At 38.9% G+C, this 25,325-nt stretch overlaps 1 non-coding gene across 1 annotated transcript; it reads right to left on the bottom strand.

Moving 5' to 3' along the window:
• Positions 1-9,653: 9,653 nt before the first annotated feature.
• On the bottom strand, positions 9,654-9,760 carry LOC138822770 (U6 spliceosomal RNA). The gene has a single exon (XR_011370620.1). It is a non-coding gene; the product is annotated as a U6 spliceosomal RNA (small nuclear RNA).
• Between the last annotated feature and the right edge of the window lie 15,565 nt (positions 9,761-25,325).

Genomic DNA, 25,325 nt, shown 5'->3' with positions numbered 1-25,325 from the left:
AAATACGCAGAGAAGAAGTGGATACAATGAGGGAAGGGGAGGGAAATAATGGAAACATGAAAAATTAAAAATAAAAATACTGAAATTATTATACAGGTATAAAGAGTCATAGTGCTATTAAGGAATTTAAGTCTAAGAGGTTTTGAATTGAGTAATAAATTTCTGGATTAAGTGTGTACACAATGGGGGATAAGGTCCAATAATTGACTATGGGTATATCTGAGGATGTGCAGAACAGCAATTAAGTCACACAAAGAAGAATGAAGAGAAGAAAAGGTGAAAACATTGAGGAAGAAAGAAAAAAAGATCAAATATTCTTTTAAAAAGAAAGAAAAAAACGCACACACACATATACTCCCCAAATAAAAATTATAAGAGGAAGAAAAAATGTTACTAGAAAACAATTTTTTTTTTGGGTCCAGTTGTGGGGCCTGAACTGTGGGTCTGGGCGCTGTCCCTCAGCTCTTCAGCTCAAGGCTAGCGCTCTACCACTTGAGCCACAGCGCCACTTCTGGCTTTTTTTCTTTTTGCTTATGTGGTGCTGGGGAATCGAACTCAGGGCCTCATGCATGCAAGGCAAGCACTCTACCACTGAGCCACCTTCCCAGCCCTAGAAAACAATTTTTTAAAAAGGTAAAAATTAAGAATTAAAAAAATTTTAGAAAAAAAATTTTTATTAAAAGGTACCCCCCAAAAAAGAAAAAAAAGTTCTTTAATTTTATTGGAGGGGTGTGAAGATCCTGTATCTCCCTTGTGTCCATAACCAGCCACCTGTTGGAGTCTCTGGTCTGCTTGTGGTGTTTGATTTTCCTGTGGCTTGGTTGGTTTCTTAAGTCAGTTTGAGTAGGCAGAAAAATGCTCTGCTTTACCCAGATTTTGTGATCCTCCTCCCAGGCTAGTTCAATGGGAGGGAGATCTGCTTTGAGTATCACAAAAGAGGGAGATGGCTCTTTCCTCAAGTTTGGAGATGCTGTGATGATGCTAAATTCTGGGTGGAGTTGAGGCCTTTCAGCCATCAGTAGCTTTTCCCTGAGGGGTTAGTGAGAGACTCACAAAGCCCAGCCTGGAGCCATTCTCAGGGTTCCTGTTTACTGAATTTCAATTGATTGTCAAGGCTGCTAAAGGGAGGGGCAGCCTCTGGCTCTGTTTACCAAGTGAAGAAAGCCACTCCTGGAATTGGCATCCAGAGCTGGGTGACTTTTCCCTGGGTGGAGCTGAGTATGGCCGGTCAGTTTAGGTTCTTGTGACCTGCTAAATGACGCTAGTTTTCTTCCAAGGCCTGAGTTGGAGCTAGCAGCTCAGCCTGGCCTGTGTCAGTATCAAAGATGGAGATCTCTGGTAGTGGGGGGGGTGGCCTTTCCTCCTCTGTTCCTGAGAAGGAGTGAGGATTAAAGGCTTCTACCCACGTGGAGTCTTGGTTCCTGGGTTGTCTCTGGTCTGTGAACTGCAGGATGAAATGTTTCCTCCTTGTCGCTTCTTGCTGATATTGAGTAGAATCTGCTCGCCTGCCGCATCTGACTCCTTTGTCCTGGACTCTCTGTGTTGCAGGTATGGCAGCTATGGCCATTTTCACCACAACTGCAGCCGCAGTAGCATCTGCTGGCAAGTGCTCAGATCTGTCTCCTTGCCTGGATTTTCCCTCTCTGGCCTAACTCTCTGTCCTGTGATGGCACACTTGGTGTGATTCTCTGGCTTAGGACTGTTCACTGGAACACTAAAACTGCTTTGTATACAAGAGCTTGTTTAGCCTCCAGCTTCTCCTCTGCCATCTTCCCGGAACTCCCTTCCAAATTAAACTTTTTCAATCACTCTGTAATGCAGTATGGAGAGTACTCAAAAGACTAAACATAAATCTCCCCTATGACTCATTAATTACCCTAGTGGGCAGTAATCCAATAAATAACAAACAAGCTCACATTAAAGCTACCACATAACCATGTTCAGGGCCCAGGGCAAGAGTTCAAGGAATGGGAAAAATGTTAACCCTGTTGGTATTTGTTTCCGCAAATATGAACCTTTTGACATCAGATACCACATCATTCTATTGGCAGTAGTTAGTTTAGGACTTAAATGTAGCGGGTGATAAAAGGGCTTTTTGTTGAATGTTAGGAAAAGATGTAGGCAGTCCAAGAGAAGGGGGATTTTTTGTTGTTGTTGTTGGTCTTTAACTATGGGAGTGGGACCTGTTCCTAAGCTCTTCAACTGAAGGTCAGTTCTCCACCTCTTGAGCCACAGTGCCACTTCTGGTTTTCTGGTGGTTCAATGGAGATAACAGTCTCAGGTGAGGTGCCCCAGCTGTCTTTGAACAGCAGTCCTCAGATCTCAGCTTCCGGAGTAGCTAGGATTACAGCTGTGAGCGTCTGGCACCAGGCTAAGAAATGGGGGATTTTTATATAAAAAGAGAATCCACCTCTTCTCCTGTGTCTAAAGGTCAGATATCAGTATTAGAACATGTCACCCTCAATTCATTTCATCATACATTTGTAAATTTTCTCTTTTCCTTCATGTGGGAATACTTCAGTAAATATCAACTCAGATGTGGGACTGGATCAATTGTATGGGAATTGCTAGCAAATAAATCAAGAACTACTAAATCAAATCAAATGATCCCCTCATTTGGAAAAATTATTTTTTTCTCTTTTTATTACAAGTCTGTGCTTGATTACTTCGTAACGTGATATTGAACCTCCTAACAGAGTGATGACACTTTCTTTCTCTTCAGTAATTGGCCTTCTCCCACATGTGGTCAAATATTTAAGAATCCAAAGATTTCCATTGATAATTCATTAAGCTGTCCTCTAAGAAAATGTGCATTTCTGGAATTTGGTCTGCTGTCATATTCTTACATGCACAGGCTTTCTATGATTTATTTGTTCTACAAGGAATTCTATTTTCCAATCTTTGTGTGACAAATTTAATCTCTCTAATCAGTATTTCTGACCCTCTCTCTAGAGTCTCATTTCAGTCTGACTCATAAAAATATGTTTTTATCAGTTAAATGCCTCTCATCTTCTGTTATTTGCCTGACTTCATGTAGGCTGTGATAGCAGCTCTGACTGGCTGTGCTTACTGGAGTATATTTTTTAGAGGTCTAGGTTTACTATTCAAGGTAGTAGCTTCACTGGGTCCCAATGATCCCCTGGCCTATACTCAATAGGTTTTTCTCCTAAAGAAACAAAAACAGCTGACTAAATTCCTGTTTTCATTGTTTCAAAATGAGCCAATCTGGCATCCTTGCAAAACCATGAATAATCCTCTTTAACAATGGTCTATCAAGATGGCTTTTCAAAGTTGACTGTGAAAAATGTTCATTTTCAAGTCACTACTATAAAACAGATCACATCTCTGGGAGCAAAAGTTTGGAAGGAAGGATTACCTTCCTTTTTTCTCTTAGGATACATCAAATCATAATATTCTTCAGTTGTGGTCAGCGTGGAGCACATTTTCCCAAGAATATACTGTATTGTAAAAGAGGACCAACTATCAAAATAAAGGAGGAAATACTTGTCTAGAGTCTGATTTATCTTGCTTATATTTGTTGTTATTTTCATTATTTCAAACACATGGATAATTTGTACTTGGGATTAGACAGATTTATCTTGCTTATATCTGTTGTTTTTTTCATTACTTCAAACACATGGATAATTTATACTTGGGATTAGACAAGTGACAATGGATTAATGTAATAAACATTCATTACTTTCATATATCCAATATAATACACTTAACACCTTATGGAAAATTAAATCCAACTATTGAAACAATGTCAGAAATATAAAATAAGCCTCAATATGTATTATCTGGCACACATACACCATCATCTACTCAGAAATTCAGTCTCTGTACAAATATTTATTTGGCACAAAATAAAAATTTAATGAATATGTTCTATAAGCATCATATGAAATACTGTATATAATTTTATGGATGTCTCCTAGACAGGAATTTAACATGCATGTAGTAATCAAATTTCCACAATTTAAGCTAGACAAGAGGAGTCATACCCTCATACACTGCCTGGAGAATTTGTGGTGTGAATTTTACCACAGTGTTGAGCCTTTTCACCTAATACCAAGAGTCATATGCAATAATTTATTATTTGATGTTATGATGAGTGCTAAGTGTAGAATAAACTGAATTATTAAATTAATTCACAAAAATGAAATGATGATTTTTTATTGAAATAATGATATGTTTGTTTAAATTCTAATGCTTCTCAATTTTACAATTCATGAAATATATTATTAAAATTAGTTTCACTTTCTTCTTTTCTATATCTACTAAAATTAAAATTATATGTTAAACATTCAATATTAAATCAGTAATAATAACATTATTAAAATAATATATTATTAAACTGTGATTTGAATTATAGTTCTAACAAATTGTGATGTAAAAAATACTATTATGGGTAATATTTTTTAAACTTACCAGCTTATTTGCTTCCTGTGTCATTTGTTATTCTTGGTCCAATTCATCTCTTCACCTTAATTGTTTATTTTTCTATTTTATCTCTATTGTTTTACTGAGTTTGCATTTTGTTTTCCCTGTTTAGTGATTGACATGAGGGTGAAAAGTTGTATACTAGTTTATCACTTCCTATGTTACAGTGAAATCACTGTACTCCACAGCTGTTCTACTTTTCTCTGTATAATACAATATTTTCCCCACTCTCATCTCCTGTATTGCTGCTCTCATGTATTTTATTTTTATTTAAATTTTATTATCAAGTTAATGTACAGAGGGGTTAGATTTACATAAGTAAGTTAGTGAATTCATTTTTTTCTAACTTGTTACCACTTCCCCCATGTTACTCCCTCTTCCTTCCTAACATCCCCCAAGATTATTTCCAAAATATTGTGAGTATCTCGTTTGCATAGGTTCCCCCTTTGTCCTTTGTCTCACTATTTTGTTTATTCACCTTTCCCTTTCCTAGTTCAGATCAACATATTTACAATAACCAGGGTATCAAAATCAAATACAGTGACTACAGGGGATAAACATTGGTGGGGAAAACACAAAAGATAAAAAGAAATCACATACTACATTAAGAACAACAACAACAAAAACATGTCTTTGAGTTCATTTCACTTGGAATCACCTTATAAGATCATATGTAGGGCTGGGAAGGTGGCTCAGTGGTAAGAATGCTTGCCTTGCATGCATGAGGCCCTGGGTTCGATTCCTCAGCACCACATAAGCAGAAAAAAGCCGGAAGTGGCACTGTGTCTCAAGTGGTAGAATGCTAACCTTGAGCTGAAGAGCTCAGGGACGGTGCCCAGACCCAGAGTTCAGGCCCTACGACCGACCAAAAAAAAAAAAAAGATCATATGTAAGTAGATAGTGAGCTATTCTGCTCATCTACTAAGATTATCCTTGATGTACACAATAATGCTTCCCTATTACCCACTAATACCACTTCTGGGCATTTACCCACGTGACAACAAACAAGGCCACACTAAAGCTACCAGCACAATTGTGTTTATCACAGTATTATTTACCTAGGCTAAGATATGATATCAACCCAGATGCACCTCAGTAGATGAATGAAGAAAATGTCACTCTCTCATACACACACACTTACACATGCATGTGGAATACTATGCTTCCATCAGAAAGAATGATACCACCTCATTTGTAAGGTAATGGAAGATCTTGGAAAAAATATTAAGTGAAGTAAGCCAGACTTAAAGAAACATAGGTCTCAGGTTTTCCCTTATTTGTAATAATTAGTTTATATCAAGAATAATCTCATGTATTTTAATTTGACATTTTGTTCTATGTTGAGCATAGAACATTATTGCTATATTGTTTGATATTATTTCTGCAAACAGGCAGGTATATTTAAAGAATTACATTAATCTCATCCATTACTGAAGGAAGAACAACTTTAAAGAGCAAACCCTACTCAGAAGAACAACTCCTATTTATTTAGCTTCATTCGGAAGAACAACTCCTACTTACTTAGCTTCATTCCTTTGTAAGGCCACTGTAGTCCTCTGTAACCTCATCTTGTACATTACAACTCTGTACTTGGTTATCCTTCATATCTACTATCTTCTACATTGTGATCTAAATGCCCTAGTGATTCCAGTTTGCTTTACTTTAAAAAAAATTCTCTCGTAATGTTTGAGGTTGGTGTGTTTGCGTGTGTGTAGTATTACAAAGATCGGAAGACAAAATTTTTGTTCATTTAGATTAGATCTTTCTGGTCATTGTAAGTTGTGGCTAATGGGAGAAGTATCTTGCTATTTTAAGGATGAAACAGAACATGTATTTGTGCATGTACCAGAGTTGCTTTAATTGTGTGAATTTGAACACTTAACTTCGAAGTATATCTTGGCTGCTGTTGTGAATAATGTGAATAACAATGAACTACAAATATATTTACGAGTTACCCAGAGAGAAACAATCACATGATTGGTGAGTCAGATGATATTTCAACTTTGCATTTTTTTAGAAAATGCATACTAATTTCTACAACGAGAATACGAGCCTGTATTTTGACCAAGAGTGTAGAGAATTTTCTTTTCTCCATACTCTCACCAATATTATTGCCTTTTGAGTTTTATGAAAGTGCATGTTTCTAATAGGTGAAGTAACCCAGACTGGCTTTAGACTCAATTCCTCTTAGTCCAACCTCCTAAATGCTTGGAATTACAAACCTTTACCACCACACCTGGTTCTTTTGGGGTTTTTTGTAAGAGTTATAATAGTTATGAAGTAGTATCATAGTAATTTTGAATTGCATTTCTCTAATGACTTCTGTTCACTAAGCCAGCATAGAAATGGTATTAAACACAACTTTGTAAACCCACTGTGATTTTCAGGGCTTTTTGGAAAACAGGCCTATTCAGAACTTTTGTCCATTTTTATTCATGTTACTTGTTAATCTCATCTTTAAGCTCTCTATACAAAATCAATAATTAATTCAAGGTAGTAGAAAGGAAAAAATTAAGCAACTCCTAACATTTTAAAATTTTCAATATCATGATATTGCTTAGATCACTTGAGACTATAAAACTCAATTTAGTTTGACCTTTTACAAGGCTATATTTATTTTATTTTATGTTTATTGCTCTTTCCAAAGCCTGCATGTCTGATTTCCCTTGGTTTCCTTCAGTTTCAAGTAGTTCAGATTTCAAACTGAAGAATAAATGGAAGGAAGCAAACAAAAAAACACGGTTCCTCTCATCCGATGATGCCTCTTCAAGCATGAGGTAAGTTCATCCTTCTAAGTCCCTATGATAGGGTATCAAAAGTAGAATTCATTCTTCTAGGTCTCCCTATCTTTGCAATGTAACTTAAATGATGTAAAACACAATATACTGCTCAGATAAGTTTACGTTTTATCAGTTTCGCACATTTTCATACGCGCTTCAGCTCAGTTCACAACATTTCTTCATTATTCTGTCCCTGATATTTTTACAATATCAAGACAAGATAACCAGTTTGAATTACAGCATGAGAAGTTATCCACCTGGCTTCCTTGAAAGCAGATCACAGTCAATTGATAACATTAGTTCTGGTTTCTCTCTACATGTAATGGTTTCTGTAATACATATGGAATTATATTTAGTATTAAAAATTGCTGACCAAACTCAAAGCTTATTCATAGAAACTTAAGTATTTCACCAGTGTCATGCCTCTTAATTCTTAAGATAATATTTGCTGTAATGCTAATGTTATTACCATTATAATGTTGGGAAAAATTGTAATTAAAGGCACTAAGTGCACGGTCCAAAGACACACAATGAGGAAGGAAATCAGTCAGTTTCCAAAAGTCTTTCAGCAATACAAAAAAGGTAGGTAAAATCTCTCCATTCTCTTACACACTCAATTCAATATACATATTGTCCAAGAAATAATACCATAGCAATTGTTGCCAAGGGTGTTTGTTTTCTGCCACATTTTGTCTTCAACACAGACTGTGTTGGTGACATTGGGTTATCATGCACAGAGATGAGCTTATAAATTGAGGTCCAAAGAGAGCCAAATTTCTTCTGTTCCACATTTCCAGTTTCCTTTTTAAAAAGTAGTAAAATTTTTAAATATCATCACGTACTGTCTTTTAAGACTCCAAAAACGAAATAAATTCACATATAATCACTCCAAAATGCTTTAAATGTAGATGATAAAACAAGCACTCATGAAGTAAATTTTCTTCTACATTTAATATGTTTCTGAAAGCCTTGTGCTGGTTGGTCACCCTTGTAATCCTGACTACTCAGGATATGTACTCAGAAGGCTGAGTTCTGTGGATAACATTTGGAAACCAATCAGAGCAAAAAATCATGACATTATTTTTCAAAAATTTTAATGAACTAGAAAAGAGCATGAATGGAGATGTAGCTAATATACTAGCTCACCAAACTAGAGGGGAAAGGCCTAGCAAGACCTTAAAGCCCTACGTTCAAACTCTGAGCACACCAACATGCAGGCACACACACATACACACACACTCACACACTTATTCACGTCAGTGTTTTGCATTAATTTCTTAGTTAATGATATTATATGGGTATAATAGAGGAAATAAACTTTTCCATCTCAGAACATTTTTATATGTATTTTATTGTTAAAATACCATACAGAGGGGTTTCAGTTACAAGAGCAAGGTAATGAGTCCCTTTCCTCTCAGGCATTGTTACCTCCTCCTTGGTTTTTTCCCCCACCATCCCTTCCTCACATCTCTACAAGTACACTCCCCTTCATCCCCCCCCAACCCCCCTAAATTGTAAAGTTCAACTTTCAACATAGTGTCTTGTGCATCTCATTGTCACAATGGGTGGACCAGTATTCCTAGTTAACCATTTTGTTTCTTCTTTCCCCTCCCCAATTAGCTAAGTGTATATACAAGATTCAGGTGCACCAAAATCAAATACAGTGAAAACAGAGGTTATACTGTGGGCGAGGAACATATAAAGAAACAATAAAATACATCGTACATTATAAATACGTTTGAAATAATAGCAAGCAAGAAAAAAACCCACTTGTGTACTTACTTTGGGGGTCATTTCATTTAACATCATCTTATCTGGTCATATGCACATAGCTTTTGACCTTTTCTGCTTATCTCAGACATATATTATTTATTGCAAATAAGGGAAACCATGGGACCTATGTTTCTTTGAACTTGGCTTACTTCACTAATATAATTTTTTCCAAGCCTTTCCATTTCCTAACAAATTGGGCAATGTCATTCTTTCAGATGGAGGTATAGAATTCCTATTCTCTCTCTCTCTCTCTCTCTCTCTCTCACACACACACACACACACACACACACACACACACACACACACAATGGAAATCAATCAATCTATCTATCTATTTATCTATCTATAACATTTTCTTGATCCATTCATGTACTGAGAGGCATCAATGTTGGTTCCATATTTTAGCTATGGTAAATAATGCTGCAATAAATATAGTAGTGCTAGTAGTTTTAGTATGGTCTTGTTTGTGATCATTTGGGTAAATGCCCAGAAGTAGTATTTGTTGGGTCATAGGGGAGCGCTATGCGGAATCTTTTGAGGAACCTTCATACTCCTTTCCGAAGTAGCTGAACAAGTTTACACTCCCACCCAAGAATGCAGTAGGGTTCAAATGCGGTAGGGTTCCTTTCTGGCCACATCCACTCCAGCGTCTGTTGTAAAAATATGGAACACTTCATGAATTTGCTTGTCATCTTTGCACAGGGGCCATGGTACTCTTCTCTGTATCATTTCAATTTTAGTGTATGTGCTGCCGAATTGAGCACAGAATATTTTTTATATATAAAGTGTAATTGATTTTCTTAAACTAAACAATTCAACAAAAAGTAAGTTCTAAAGAATTGTTGTGAAATTTTAAAACCATGTGTTTCTTATATAAGCACACATTTATGAATAAAGTCAAGATTGGCATGTCAAAAACAATATAATTCCAGATATTTGTTGTTCAAGAGATGTGTAAGAGGAGGAATTCAATTATTCTATACAAGGCACCTCTCATAATGAACATTGAAGCAAGTGTTAAGGTTTGTTAAAAGTTTTAATGTTTTAAATATTTTTAATTTTGGGAATTTGCTTATATATATGCCAAAATTAAGACTGTATGACAGGTCATAAAACTTTTCCATAAAGTATTTAAGATTTATTGTAGCAGCATATACTACTAAGTGTGTACATTTCAGAGTTTATAGAAATTTTACTAATGAGAATTTGCAAATTCTTTGTGTAAAGAAGCAGAGTGAAAAGTTAAGACTTTGTTAATTCCACAGTTTCTGTTAAAACTTTAGGGCTTCCTTACTTTATAGGTTAGCGAGGAACAAATGGTGATATAAGCCATATACAGATGAGATGAGCCATAAATAATAATCTTAGTGGGAAACTTTAAAGACTACTCATAGCCTATAAAACTCTTATTGAACATCATAATCTTAGGCAGTTTTAAATGTACAGGATTATGAAAAAATAGTAAAACCTAATATGTAGTATACTTCAAATACTGGAAACACTGGTAATTGTTTCATTTTTCATTTTATTAATCATTAATATTTAATGATTGGTTTTGTTTATTGTAGCATTGTTTTCCTTGTTGTAATATAATACAACTTTTTGTAAGTCGTCATTAGGAGGTACTTTGAGAATGTTACTGGGATGGCCACACCATGTATTATAGGTGCATATGAATTTACAAAGAACAAAATTAAGAACAAAATATTCATTAAAATTTTTCTCAAGTAGAGTCTGAATCAGGAGTGTTAAGTGTCCACAGCTAAAATCTTAGCCCTAGGCTGAAGCAGCCGTCTTACAGATTTGAGGACACAAAAGTGAGAGACAATGATTTTTTGTGTTTTGATTTTGTTTTTGTTGGTCGTGGGGCTTGAAATCTTGGGCCTGGGTGCTTTCCCTTAGCTCTTTACCTCAAGGCTAGTGCTACCACTTGAGCCACAGGACCACCTTTGTCTTTTTGTACTGATGTGGTACTGAGGAATCAAACCCAGGGCCTCATTCATTCTAGGCACGCACTCTACCACTGAAACCCCTTCCCAGTTCCTGAGAAAGTGTATTTTAAAAAGTCATCTAAACAACATTTGCTTTCTGCTTTGGCTTATATAATGATATACATGAATATCTTTTTATATTTTTGTGAATTGTCATACTTCTAAATTTATATTAATTTCAGCCACTTTATCCTTTTCAAAGTCATGAAATATCTCTAAGAATTTGTTTCTGTAAAGACTGTTTTTGCATTTATAATTTCTTCTGAGTCACTTTTATTTTTTTCAAAATCACTTTATATTTTATATTGACGGGTTTTCACACATCAAATGCCTTCAAATGTATATCTGTATTAAGGTTTGTATCCTGTCAATAAATGTGTAGAACACAATTATACCACTGACAAAAGATGATTTGCACTTCATTTATGTGCTTTTGGACTTGGAGAGTGACTTTAGGTGTGTCAACACAAGTAGAATCAGCATGAAACAAGCCAGCATTTCTTCATTTAAGATATAAGGAAAGGATACAGGTTGATCCATTGTAACAATAGGATGTACAAGACACTCTATCAGAGGGGGATGGAGGGAGGAGTTGAGGTGGTGTAAAGGGAAGGGATGGTAGAGGAAAAACAGGAGGGGTTAACAATGCTCAATAAGAAATGTTCTCATTTCCTTACTTGTGTAACTGTAACCCCTCTGTACAGTATCTTTACAATAAAAGTATATATTAGAAAGATACAAGGAAAATTTCTGTACTTATGGGAAGTTATATTTGTCATTCAATATCAGCAAGGTATTGTTTTTAGGATGACAGGCATATTAAAATTTTGGATACTCAAATTCTCTACAAAAATAAATATATTATTTACATTAGAAACTGCCCACAATCTAGTGCAGTGTAATTGCTATGAGAAATTTTACCGCATTCTAGGTTTGTAATGGAAAGTAAATGTATATGCAATATCAACAGATATGAATTTTTTCAGATAATTTTTGTCTGCATTTTGTGGATGGAATTGGGAAAGCAATTTTAAAAAGCACAAATTTCATCACCAAGAGCTGTCCGCAAAACGTAACAAGTTTCTAATACAGCAAAATTGAATGGTTTGGAACTCCAAGAAGTACTTGAATTGACACATTATCAGAAAGTGTAACCAGGCAAGCACTTTTGTTTTTAAATTTTTTTGGGGGGTCCGGTCGTGGGCCTGAACTTTGGGCCTGGGAGCTGTCCCTCAGCTCTTCAGCTCAAGGTTAGCACTCTACCACTTGAGCCACAGAGCCACTTCTGGTTTTTTTTTTCCTGCTTATGTGGTGTTGAGGCATCGAACCCAGGGCCTCATACATGCAAGGCAATCGCTCTACCACTAAGCCACATTCCCAGCCCCTAGGCAAGCACTTTTAAGAAATGCAGCTACAAGATTTCTCATTGAGTGCTTTCATAACACTTTGTGAAATACAAGTCAGAACCTCATTGGAGACTAGACAGTTTTCCCTCACCTTTCTGTCAAGCTCAGTTATTATCAATCAACATATAGCTAATCTTGAATAATCCTCTAATAAGAAAATGTTGATGGAGTGTTTATATGCAGAAAAGCTCGGAACGCTAACTTTTTCCAATTGGCCTGAATGGTTGACCCCCACCCTATTATCCCAAGTCCATACGGACTCCAGGCATAATTCCAGGTATGTGTGAACTCCTTTGATGTGCAGGTAGGGCAATCCATCTAGGCCCAGTTGTAAACATCCCATCTCAGACCCAACTGAATATCCTCCATCTTTCTTGACCTAGGGGCTTTTCATTAACCTCTACCTCCTTGATCAGATCTCCTATAAAACACTGATCCTGTGCCAGCTACCTCACACAACCTCAATCCTGCTGGAAGGGCTGTGCCCCTGGCTGTTCCTCAATAAAGAGTCCTTTCTGTTGGTGATCAAGTCAGGCCTATTCCTTTTCCATTCTCCTCCATTTTCCTAACATATGGTGCTGACACCCAGGAGATAAAACGCACCAGGAGTAAGTAGGTGCCCTCTGCCAAGGGGCCACCCACCTCCTTGCCACCTCTCACGGAGCCTTTCTGCTACCTTCCTCCTCCTTCCAAGGCTTTTCTTCATCAGAAGCACAGAGCCCTCTGAGCTTACTTTGGGCTAAACAGACACCTGAAAAACCTCCTAGCCTTTGCTTTTGTAAGCAGTGCAAGCAGTGGATGGCCACGCTGCTGTGGCTTGAGGTATTATTGCCCCCGTGCGTAAGCTCAGAAAAGGCCTTATCTCTCCCCCTATTCTCTATCCTTTACCCTGTCCCTGGACTCTGATCTCCAGGCAGGAGGCTCTTCACTGTTTGACTGACTTCACCCAATACCTAAAAGCCTTCAGGACAAGGTAACTAGCCCGGTCTGTGGTGTAGGCACCTGACATGGACCCCAGGAGGGCAAGACTCCCTCCCTTCCTTCTTGTCTGTGGGGTACAGAGACTCCAGAAGTTTCACTATATCTCTCTTTTATATTTATTTTTTTTTGCTTTTTTCTGCTTTTTTATTGTGAAAATGCTGTACAGAGGGGTTATAATTATATGGGCAAGATAATGTGTACACTCTTATAAAGCATTGTAGCCTCTTCATTTGTTTCCCCTTCCCATCCTCCCTCCGCCCCCCCCCCAACCAAACCTCCTCCCAGCCCAAAAAAGTTGTAAAATTCTTTTTCGACATAATGACTTGTGCATCTCATTGTTGCAATAGGTACACTTGTATCCCTATTTAAACGATTTGTTTTTTCCCTTCCCCTACACAAATTATACCAACATCAAATACAGAGAAATAGGGGTATCATGGGGGAGGGACATACAAAGCAACAAAGAAATAATCTAATAAATATGTTAGAAACAATTGCATGAAAGAAAAAAAAAAACATTTGAATACATATCTTAAGGTTCATTTCCCTAACATCAACTTATCTGGCCTTTTCTGCTTGACTCAGACATATACTATATATTGCAAATAAGGGAAACCATGTGACCTATGTTTCTTTGGGCCTGGCTTACTTCACTTAATATAATTTTTCCCAAGTCTTTCCATTTCCTAACAAATGGGGCAATGTCATTCTTTCTGATGGAGGCATAGAATTCCATTGTGTATATATACCACATTTTCTTGATCCATTCATCTACTGAGGGGAATCTGGGTTGGTTCCCTATTTTAGCTATGGTAAATAATGCTGCAATAAACATAGTCGTGCTGGTACCTTTAGTGTGGTTTTGTTTGGGAACATTTTGGTAAATACCCAAAAGTGGGATTGGTGCTCAAAATACTCCACATAGAGCTCCCCTATGACCCAGCAATCTCTTTTTCTTTATATATGTGTTCGTCTGATTTTCTTTGGCTCCAGATTAATATATAACTATGTCGGATTATGGTTAACAACAATTTTCCTCTACAATGGTAAGAGAAATGTCCATTTTAAGAGACATATCAGCAAAGGAAAATTGATCAATAAGAAAAACTGGTTCCCAAATAGAGCATTTGAAGAAAAAACGAAGAGATAATTGGAGAGAAGAGGAAATGAGAGAAAGAGACAGAGAGAAAAAGAGACAAATTAGAAAGAAGGACATAAAGAAATCTAATAAGCAGGAAACAGAATGAACAGAGAAAACCATAGAAAAATAGTCTTGTAAAGATACCTTAGAATCAGACAGACAGATTTCTAGAAAGGCCACAGATTATATTATCAAACATAGGCTAAGAATCAGGTAAGCTAAGGACCATGGAACAATCCAAAAACTATGTAAGGACAGTAATTTAAGTACACACACCTTTCTCAGTCCCCTACCACATCCAAAATTGTATGGGATCACATTATTTCAGCAACTCTTGTAAAACTTCATTAAGATAGTTCAGTGTTGCTCATGAGGATGTGATCTCTGACAAGCTGCTAGTGAATCTTCACCTTCCAGAAGTCACCTACTTGGTGTCATTGAATCACATAACAAATGTTACCACCTTTTCTCATATCAGAATAACAAGACACAAATGGAAACAGATCTGCACACAACTTAGAATATAAGATTTTAACTGGAGTGAGGTGATATCTCAATGTTGTTTTGATTTGCATTTCTTTTATAGCTAGGGATGTTGAACATTTCTTCATGTGTCTATTGGCCATCCTTCTTTCTTCTTCAGAGAAGCTTCTCTTTAAGTCTTTCGCCCACTTATTTATTGGGCAGTTGTTTCTTTGAGGATTTGTTGTTGGGTGGTTTAATTTTTTGAGTTCCAAGTATATTTTAGATATGAGACCCTTGTCCGTTGTATGGCTAGTAAAGATCTTATACACAATGGAATTCTATGCCTCCATCAGAAAGAATGACATTTCCCCATTTGTTAGGAAATGGAAAGGCTTGGAAAAAAATTATATTAAGTGAAGTAAGCCAGGCCCAAAGAAGCATAGGTCCCATGGTTTCCCTTATTTGCAATATCTAGTATAGGTATGAGTCAAACAGAAAAAGTCAGATAATGTGATGTTAGGAAAATGAACCCTTAAATATGTATTTTAATGTTTTCGTTTCTTTCATGCATATGTTTCTAATGCATTTATAAGATTATTTCTTTGTTGCTTTGTATGTCCCTCCCCCACAGTGTAACACCCACTTTCACTATATTTGATGTCAGTATAACATGTGGAGGAGATGGGGGCAAACAAGTCGTTTAAGGATTCAGGTGGACCTGTTGCAACAATGAGAAGTACAAAATGTCATGTCAAAACCAGCTTTACAATGTCGGGGGGGAGGGGGGTATAATTGGGTTGGGGGAGGGGGGAGGCTGGGAAGTGAGGTGAAGGGTAAACAAAGGAGGAGGCTGCAATGCTTGATAAGAAATGTATGCATTATCCTGCCCATGTAATTGTAGCCCCTCTGTACAGTATGTTCTCAAATAAAATAAAATAATATTAAAAAAAAAGAATATAAGATTTTATAATTACTTAATCTACAAGTCATCTTTATCTGATTTAGAAACATGTTCCTAAAGCTCAAATTGTTTTTGTCCTTTTCAAGCCTGGACACCCTTAGGGACATAAAATGCAATGTAAAAACATGAGAAATAAAAAAAAAACACCTCACCAGAGATCCTTTCATTCTTTCTTGATGTTGACAATGATCAGAAGATTCTGGAAGCATGGCTGGGAGATTGGCAAATGAGGTAGTCAGGAAAGAACCTCTGTGATTTAGCCCCAGATTTTCCTGTTGAAAATATTCTAAATGAGCTGGAAAATTATAAAGCCTTCTGGGGAAAAGAATTTTTTCTCTGTCAAGTAGAGCATTAAACTCTTCACTAAAGGTGAATCCACAATCTATTAGTTGGTAGATAGGATAAAAGCAATTAATTTCTAGGTTAATATACATATAGGATTTTTAAAAATAATGTTCCCACAAAATAAATGAATAATTGAAAGAAAAAACACATCCCAACAATAATAACAATTAGTTATTACTGAAATACACTTAGGGATGTATGAAGTACATTTTATTAATGCAAAACTATCCTAAGGACTCAATTTAGAATTTGTGCTCTACCTCATTCATCAACAAAATAAATAACCATAGAACAATGCATGTGAATATTCCATATCTGTTCACCAAACTCATACAGGAAAAATGCATCCAATAGATATTTCTTGTTATAATTTCAATTATGGTTGTCAAGTATACAAATATTTTTCTGTATACAAATACTCAGAACAACCTTGTGCAATGCTGCGCAATTTGCCATTTAACCTGCTTTGTCCAAATGGACATCAGTAAAAAAGATAGAAACACCAGTTTGAGAAGTCCCTCACTTTCCTAAACATTGATATGAAAAACTATGGCGATCTTGCTGGATATACACGATTTAATAAAGACACACCTTAAAATACTAGTAATCGGAGTGACACAATGCCAATTAGCCACCTACATCCAAGGAAGGAGAACACTAAAGTCTAATATGTTACTTAAACAATACTAGCACAAAATACTAAGGTGAGGACACCCCAGAATCTAGATACATAAAAATTAAAACAAATAAATAGCTTTGTCATTTTATATTTTCAGTTGTTTTATTACACAGGAAAAGCTATTATCCATAATTCTGTATATTTTAAAATACAATATTGTGGAATGGAAACTCATAATATAAAATTAAATGAACTTTACATTGACATTTACCAAAACTGAAAATCTACTCTGTACACATCAGTTAGGTTGTTTGTGTTAGGAAAGACAATATGAATCATTTAAAAGCAATGTTTACACATTAATATTGGGTTTTTCTACATCACCACCATGTTTCTTCAAAAAATTTAGAAAGAGGGCTGGGAAAGTGGCTCAGTTTTAGAGTGCTGGCCTTGCATGCATGAGGCCTTGGGTTTGATTCATTTGCGCCACATTAGCAGAAAAAGCCAGAAGTGGTACTGTGTCTCAAGTGGTAGAGCACTAGCCTAGAACTGAACAGCTGAGAGATAACCCCCTGACCCACAATTCCGGCCCAATACTGGCAAAAAAGAAAATAAAAACAGAAAAATAATTTAAAAGAATTTATTGTAAGCTGTGTCTATATTCATAATGTTTGAGGTCAGGAGTATTATAGATTTCAAGCTGGGATATTTTATTTTTGCTTTGTGATTTGGACTATTTTCATATACACTAGTGATTGAACATACCTCCTTAAAATTTCAAAATTTTCTATTTCAGATTATTTTATTAAAATATAATCTTTATTTAAAAGATGGCATTGTAACTGGGCTATGGTTGCTTAATCCAAGTTACCCAAATGTCTGAGACCTTAGGATCATAGATTGAAGACAGCTGTGGGAGGAATGTCTGGGAGACTCTGATCTCCAATAAATTACCAAAAATAGTTGCCAGTAGAGATGTGACTTAACTGGTAGAGCATTAGCATTTGGCAAAAGAAGCTCATGGTCAGTGCCCAGGCATTAAATTTAAGAAGGAGGACTAGCACAGAAAAAGTGGCATTGGATTGTATTAAAATATATTTTACCAATTGTTTCAGAATACGTGTTTAGGAAGTCTCATTTTAAATGGTGTAAAGCAGGCTCATTATTATACTGGAGAAATTGGCATTTGTCCATAACAAATAAACCAAGTGGAGTGTAACCCTGTTAGTAACAATTTAAAAGTTGCAAACACAAAAGGAATTGCAGAAGATAAAAATTGGTTGAACATGTTTCTATAAGATATTTGAAAGGAGTGCTTATGCTTCACTGACTTCAATTCCCAAAAGGAATTTCCAAAGTGAAATACTTCTTTGAGCAGATTGTGACAAGAAGGATAACATTAGGTAAAACTTCAGAATATGTAAAACACATACAAACTTGAGCAAAATACATTACTTCAAATTTTCTTCAGTAACTTTTTATAAGACCAGAGATCCCTGACCAACACCTCCAGAACAGGCAGGAAAAACCAACATAATAGATCTAGCATTAATTCTCGGGTCTTCATCTGGCCCACAAAAGATGGACGGAGTCCAAGGAAAGGTAACTGTGGCCGCTAGCCCATTCCCCAGCCTCCCTTAGCAGCGGGGAGTCAACTCAAGCAGGAAAACTCATTTATTAACACAGTACAAGTAGTTTTTAAAGCAAAAATGAGCAGCTGGCATTGGAGGGGAGGAAGAGGAACCAATCACTGTCAAGGTCATACCCTATCATGCACCTAAGCTTCCATGGGCTGGTTACACACAGAACATACAGCAAATTGGGCTCTGCCCACTCAATTCCTTCTCAGCACCATCTTTGCTACCCATGTGCTCTACAGATTCTGCCTTTTTTGTTTTAATGGCAGACCCACCTCCCAGTTAGTTATCTTTTGCCCTCCTTTGTCAAGGTTATTTTAACAGGATTACATTGATAAGGATAGCATTGGCCACTCAGGAGGTTCAAGGCAAGTCTGGGGGTCGAGGTTTGCCAGACAAGGATAGGGAGCGCCCTTGTTCATGATCCAAGAGCCCGTCCTAGTTATCTCACATCCTTACCTAGAACAATAATAAACATCAGTCTCACCACCATTAGAAATGCCTGAAGCAGTTCAATTAATTCCTGGGCACATATAAAAGTCAGTATCTTGTAAGGTTGTTCTCTTCAGAACATAGGAGCAGCCTGGGTATTGGGAGTTCCACACATGCAGCATGGTGAATCCTCGTGGGCTCCCACACTCAGGCCATTCTACTATATTCCAGAAAAACACGGAACATTTAAAACAAACTGAAGACATAGCAAACCAATCCTGGGCACATGGTGTCTTTAAAATGAGCCAGTTCCTTGTACATGCCTTTAACCGAGCACAGGGTCAAGATGTCCTTTGAGCTTTACTGTCAGCTCCCAATGGCTCCCAACATTTCCCCTGTCTTTGTTTAAAGAAGCGAACCCTCCTGTATTAGGTTGGGTGGATCACATTGTCTGCCTTACCCGTCTTCGGGAACTTCTTCAGAGTGAAGCGGAAGGCCCTGTCTTACGTTGGTCAGACTGACACTCCCTCTTACCCATCTCTGGCCGTGATTCCTCTCGGGGGAAATTCATTCACTTGGAGCTTGATCTTATGTAAATGTTTGGCTAAGCTCATAAGAGTTTTGCAGTGCACGTATCATGCAAGGAAAGCATAGAAAAACCATCAGCAAATGCATTACCAGGCCAAGCAATGTCATTAGCCGTCCTTTAACATTAGTCAAGGATGGAATAGCAGTCTGCCTCTTCAGAATCCAGAGGTGGGGCCTGTTCTAATCTGGCTATTTGCCTGTGGGGTTGAAAAAGATCTAAAGACAAGATATTTGATGATTTCTGCATTGCCACCACTAATCACTGCCCAGGTCACCCGTTGAGGTTGATGCAGATTCCGTAGGGCCATATCCCAGACTGGGAGGGTCAGGAGAGCCAACAGCTGGAGTATCACCATCTGCAATTGTTAGAGAACACAAGAGATTCTCAAGGTCTGGTTGCCCTTGGGGATGGTTAGTAATTATCTTTCTGGCTTTCCTCTTTTAAATACAAGCCTTGGCCACCATAGCCCTTTTTCTTTCCTTGTTAGTTAGTTTATCCTTGGGTATCCTCCTGTACAGAGGAAATGGGTAAAAACTTAAGGTTCCTGGCAGGGATCCAAATGGGGACTGTCTCCCCTTTGGGAAAAACACATCCAAATCTCCTGCCCATGGCGTGGTCAGGACCTCTCCATTGTTGTGTCAGGGGGTCCTTCCACCTGACTTTCAGATGGGGCTTAGGGTTTAGTTGTTCCCAGTGCTTCTGAAATCTGGATTCAGTTGCCCCTTTTGAAAAATTGAAAATATTAATGGTGAACAAATCTATCTGTATCTGTATATGGGGGCTAACTCCCCTTATTTGTTTTAATAATTGATCCTTAAGACACTGGTGATTTCTTTCTATAATTGCTTGGCCTTGGGGAATATAGGAAATTCCTGTAGTATGATTAATATGCCATTTGTCAAAAAATCTGACATTACTTTACTAACAAAACAGTGTCCATTATCGGTTTTAACTTGTGCTGGTAGACCCAAGGTGGCAAAGCATTGAAGAAAATGTGCTTATGAATATTTAGCTATTTCTCCTGTATGTGCTGTGGCCCAGCATGCTCCTAAGTAGGTATCTATAGAGACAAATGTATATTTAAACTTACCAAAGGCTAGGAAATTAGTAACATCCCTTTGCCAGAGGACATTAGGTTTAAGGCCTCTGGGATTTAACCCTGGTGGTTGTAATGGGGATACTTTTAAGAAGGGCTGGCATGTTGTACAGGTATGTACTATCCGTTTTATGTCCTTTACAGGAATCTGAGGAAATCTATGCTGAAAACCTCTCCAATTAATGTGGGTTAAATCATGCAAACAGGTAGCCTCTTGTAACTTTAATGGTTGTGGGCCAGTAGCTAACTGGTCTACCAAATTATTGCCTAGGGATAAAAACCCAGGAAATTTTGAATGCTCTCTCAAATGTTGAATATGAATAGGGGCAACCCGCTCTTCTAATAGGCTCATAAGGGTAACCATAAGAGGGGAAATAGGGTTTTCATCCAGCTTAATGTGTGCCTGGGGAATACGAGGGAGCAAGTTAATCATATATAGGCTATCAGAATACAAATTAAAGGGCTTTTGAATGTCCTGAAGGGCCATAATTATGGCTAGCATTTCTTTATATTGTGCTGACCCTTAAGAAGGCTGAAATCTTTGTTGGCTTGGGGTCTTTTGTTGTTCCTCAAAGTCTGCATACACAGAGCCTGCTTTTCCTTCATCAGTAAAAACATGGAGGGTGCCACGAATAGACGTAGGAGAAAATAGAGATGGTATTTTGAGGGGAAGTCGACATAACATGACAGTCCATTTGGATGGCCCATAATGGCAGTCAATTTGGCCTAGAAACCCCTCCAAGGAGAGAGCAAGACGAGCATTGGCTCGAGCGAGCCACTCAACATCTGCCATCTGAAAAGGAAAAACAATGAAGTGAGGGTCAAGGCCATAATGCCGTTGGGCTTGGGTCCTTCCCTTGACAATAGCATCTGCAAGTTGGTCTGCCTGAGAGTACACCTGAGGTGTGCCCCCAAGGGGAGTGTGAACCCACTCTAATGGCTCCCCTGTTTGAGTTAAAACTGCAGAAATCAATGTAACACCTGCAAACAACCAAAGGGAAAATGGGCTCAAAAATAAAATACCTCATTAGGGAACATTTATCCAGGGCTTTTTGGAACTGCAAAAATATTGCCCAATGGATATCTGTAATTGTAATAACTTCTTGGGGCGTCCTGTCTTTTAGTAGAGCAAATAAGGGCACAAGACTATCTTTAGGGACAGGAACCCATGGTAACAGCCAATTGATTTCCCCTAAAAGACTCTGAAGTTGGGTTAAGGTTAGAGAGGCTAGAATATCCAGCAAAGGCTTAAGGGGTCTGGCCTGAGTCAAGGTAAAGTGGGTTCCAAGCACCTTAACAGGAGGTACCTTTTGAATTTCAGTGAGGGCTATGGTAAACTCCCTCCCCTTTTAAATATGGCAAGAACCTGGGCCAGAAGGCCCTCCAGGCGGCTCAGGTCTTGGTGTCCAAGAATTATATCATCCATGTAGGCATAGGCAAGGGAGGTATCTGAACCCAGAACAGGCCCTAAAAGTGTGGCCAAGTATTGTTGGCAAAAGGCTGGGCTATTGGACATTCCTTGTGGCAGCACCGTTTATTTGAACCTCCGATCAGGCTGGAAAAATTTAAGGGAAGGGATGGAAAAAGAAAACTTCTTGCAGTCATCTGGATGCACGGGGACAGAAAAAAAAAGCAATCTTTAATATCAATCACAACCAAGGTCTATTCTGAAGGTATAGCAGGAGTCCAGGGCATGCCTCTTGGGAGCGTTCCTCCTAGCTCCATCCTTTCATTTACCTTAAGTAGATATTGGAGCATATGGCAAGCCCCGGAGACTTTTTGAATAACAAATACTGGTGTGTTCCAAGGACTCATAGAAGGGGCTATATGCCCAAAGTTTACTTGTTCCTCCACCAAAGGGTGGATGGCTACAAGTTTAGGTTTGGTCAATGGCCACTGTTCCACCCAGACAGGGCTTCCAGGCTTCCAACTGATGAGAGGTACTCGGGGAACAGTGGCCTTTAGGATTGGGGGTGCACCCAAGAGGTTCCCCTATGTTCTTCTCTGTAATTATGAAATTTAAAAAATCCTTTTTCTTAACTCCCTCTAGATCCTGTTTAAGCCTTTGTGCTTCTTCCCCATCCAGGATATCATCATAGGAAGCTTGATGGTCCATAATGACCACAGCATCCATTTGTCTTAGCATGTCTTGCCCTAGTAAATTGGCAGTGAGGCTGTTTGCTACTAAAGGGCATATCTTTCCCTGTTCTACATCTGGGTTAGTCCATTTCATAAGGGCAACCATCTCTTTGGACTGGGAGTTGCCCCCTACCCCCAAAATAGGGGGCCCAGGTACAAGCTTCCAATCCAAGGGCACTTCCTCCTCCCTGAGTATGGTTTGATTTCCCCCCGTGTCAATTAAGCAGTGAAACCTCTTTCCTCCTATGAGAATACTTATTTTAGGGCTTAGTCCTTCCACTAGGGGGGCGGTCCAATGGGCTTGGGTCGTCCTGCTGCGAGGCTGCCTGTGCCTCGCAGCAGAGGGGGTTACTCCTTGAGTAAACAGGGCTGGAGGATGCCCCTCCCCTAGTTTAAAGGCTTCTCATCTAAATCAAACTTGGATCAACAATCCTTTTTCAAAAGGTATCCCTTCCTGCACCTGGGGCAGGGTGTAGGGGGCGGTTTGTTCCCCCCCGGCCGGTTGGAGGGGGATTGTTGTAAACAATCCCTCTTAAATTGCCCCTCCTGCCCATAAGAGACCCCTCCCAGATGGTCTTTGGGTCCCTTGGCCCTGGGCTGCCAGCGCCTGGGTAATAGTCTCAGTCATTTCAGATGTCTGAGCATGTAAAGCTAAAGCTAATGATTGGGACTGGTGCTGTTGCTGTCCACATTCTGGGAGGCCACCACCCATCTGCTCAGGGAACTCTTTCTCAATCCTGCACAGGACATGCGGTGGTCTGCATTCATCCCTTCCCAGACCAGCAGCTTTACAAACTGATCTCAGAGGTTCCCTGCTGGTAGCTTGCAGTGAATGCTCTGTTGGACTCATTCTATAAACTCAGCTAGAGGCTCACCAGGTTTTTGCCTCACTCCTGCTATGGGGGTCTCAGTGGGCCCATCATCCAGTTTGTACCATCTGGCAAGTCCTGCCTGCCTCACCTGGTCACAGTATGGGCCAGGTATTGTGGCCTGTTCGACACCAGTGGAGTACCCTTCTCCAGTCCCTGTTAACATGGCATAAGTAAAAGGTATTGCGGGTTGAGGCTGCCAGTTATTCTCCACTCTCACTCTACATTCCTCCTTAAAGAAAGCACACCATTAAATCAACTGAGAACTGGTGAGAACAGCTTTGGCTACATCCAGCGTCCTTATGGACACATGGGTGATAAGCAATGTCCTGTAATAGGGTCTGGGCCCAAGGAGAGTTCGGGTCATCCTCCACCACTGCCTTGTAGAGCTCTTTAAGATCCTTAGCTTCCCATGGATATCATTCCAAGGGCTTGTTTGCTCCTGGTGCCAGATTGACCAGATACACTTGGGGATGTAAATCCTGTGGCCTAGGCTCCAGGCCCCCAGGTGGCCCTTCCTTTCCAGGGTAGGCCTCTGAGTAGGTTACTTCCCCAGCCCTCAGCTCCTACATGGATCGTTGGTAGGAGTCCAAGTCTTGCAGGTACCTCTCGCATGTCCTGTAGGGTGTCTTACCCTATTCCCCCCCACCCAATCGGGGGAATAGGGAGGGAGCCTACGACTATCAGGGGGACCTGAGTCAGAGGGGGTAACTTTCACCCTCGTTTTGACTTCCACTGTGCATGTCTCAGTGCATTCTCCCTCCAATTTGACCCATTCCTTTTCCTTCTCAATTCCCAAGTCCTACTTTACTCCTTCTAGGCCTAATGTTGCCTCCTCCTCCTTCTTCTGTGAGATAGCATTACCCATAGTAAGGGTTTCACTTACCCTGAGAGACTGTTTTGCCTTGACCGGTGTCTTTTCCTTTTGTGCCCTACTTGTGGCGCCAGATGTCGGATATTCCTCTGTCCCACAAAAGACGGACGGGGTCCAAGGAATGGTAAGTCCCCCACTAGCTGGTTCTCCAGCCTCCCTTAGCTCGGGAGACAATCAGACACAGCAAGGAGTCAACTCAAGTGAGGAAACCTCGTTTATTAACACAGAGCAAGCAGTTTTTAAAGCAAAAAAGACCAGGTGGCATGGGAGGGGAGGAAGAGGAACCAATCACTGTCAAGGTCATACCCTATCATGCACCTAAGCTTCCACAGGCTGGTTACGCACAGAACATAAAGCAAATTGGGCTCTGCCCACCAACTCCCTCTCAGTGCCATCTTTGCTGCCCATGTGCTCTACAATTAGTAATTCTATATATGGCACGATCAGGATTAGTTTGAGAGATCACGTGCCAGAAATGATAGTGAGAATAGGATTAAGGATTAGTAAATAGGCAGATACTATCTTTTGTGACCGTTACTCCTGTACACCAAACCACAGCCTCATGTTACCGCTGATAGTCTCTGGCTTATTCTTAAACCCAGTTCTCCTCCACTCCTAAAAGTTGGTCTAAACCTTCCAGCAACACGAAATGATTGAGAATGTTAGAGGAATCTTGTGTTTGGGAAGTAGAACCAATTTTTGCTTAAGGTAAGAAAAGCTAAAAATATTTCCCCCTTCCTGTGACTTTCTGCATCTTCTCATTAGGACTTGTCAGAGTTGACGA

Source organism: Dipodomys merriami, unplaced genomic scaffold, assembly GCF_024711535.1.
Source record: "Dipodomys merriami isolate MVZ:Mamm:240054 unplaced genomic scaffold, mDipMer1.0.p SCAF_1144, whole genome shotgun sequence".
NCBI classification, from domain to species: domain Eukaryota; kingdom Metazoa; phylum Chordata; class Mammalia; order Rodentia; family Heteromyidae; genus Dipodomys; species Dipodomys merriami.
This window is presented reverse-complemented; position numbering and strand designations above follow the sequence as displayed.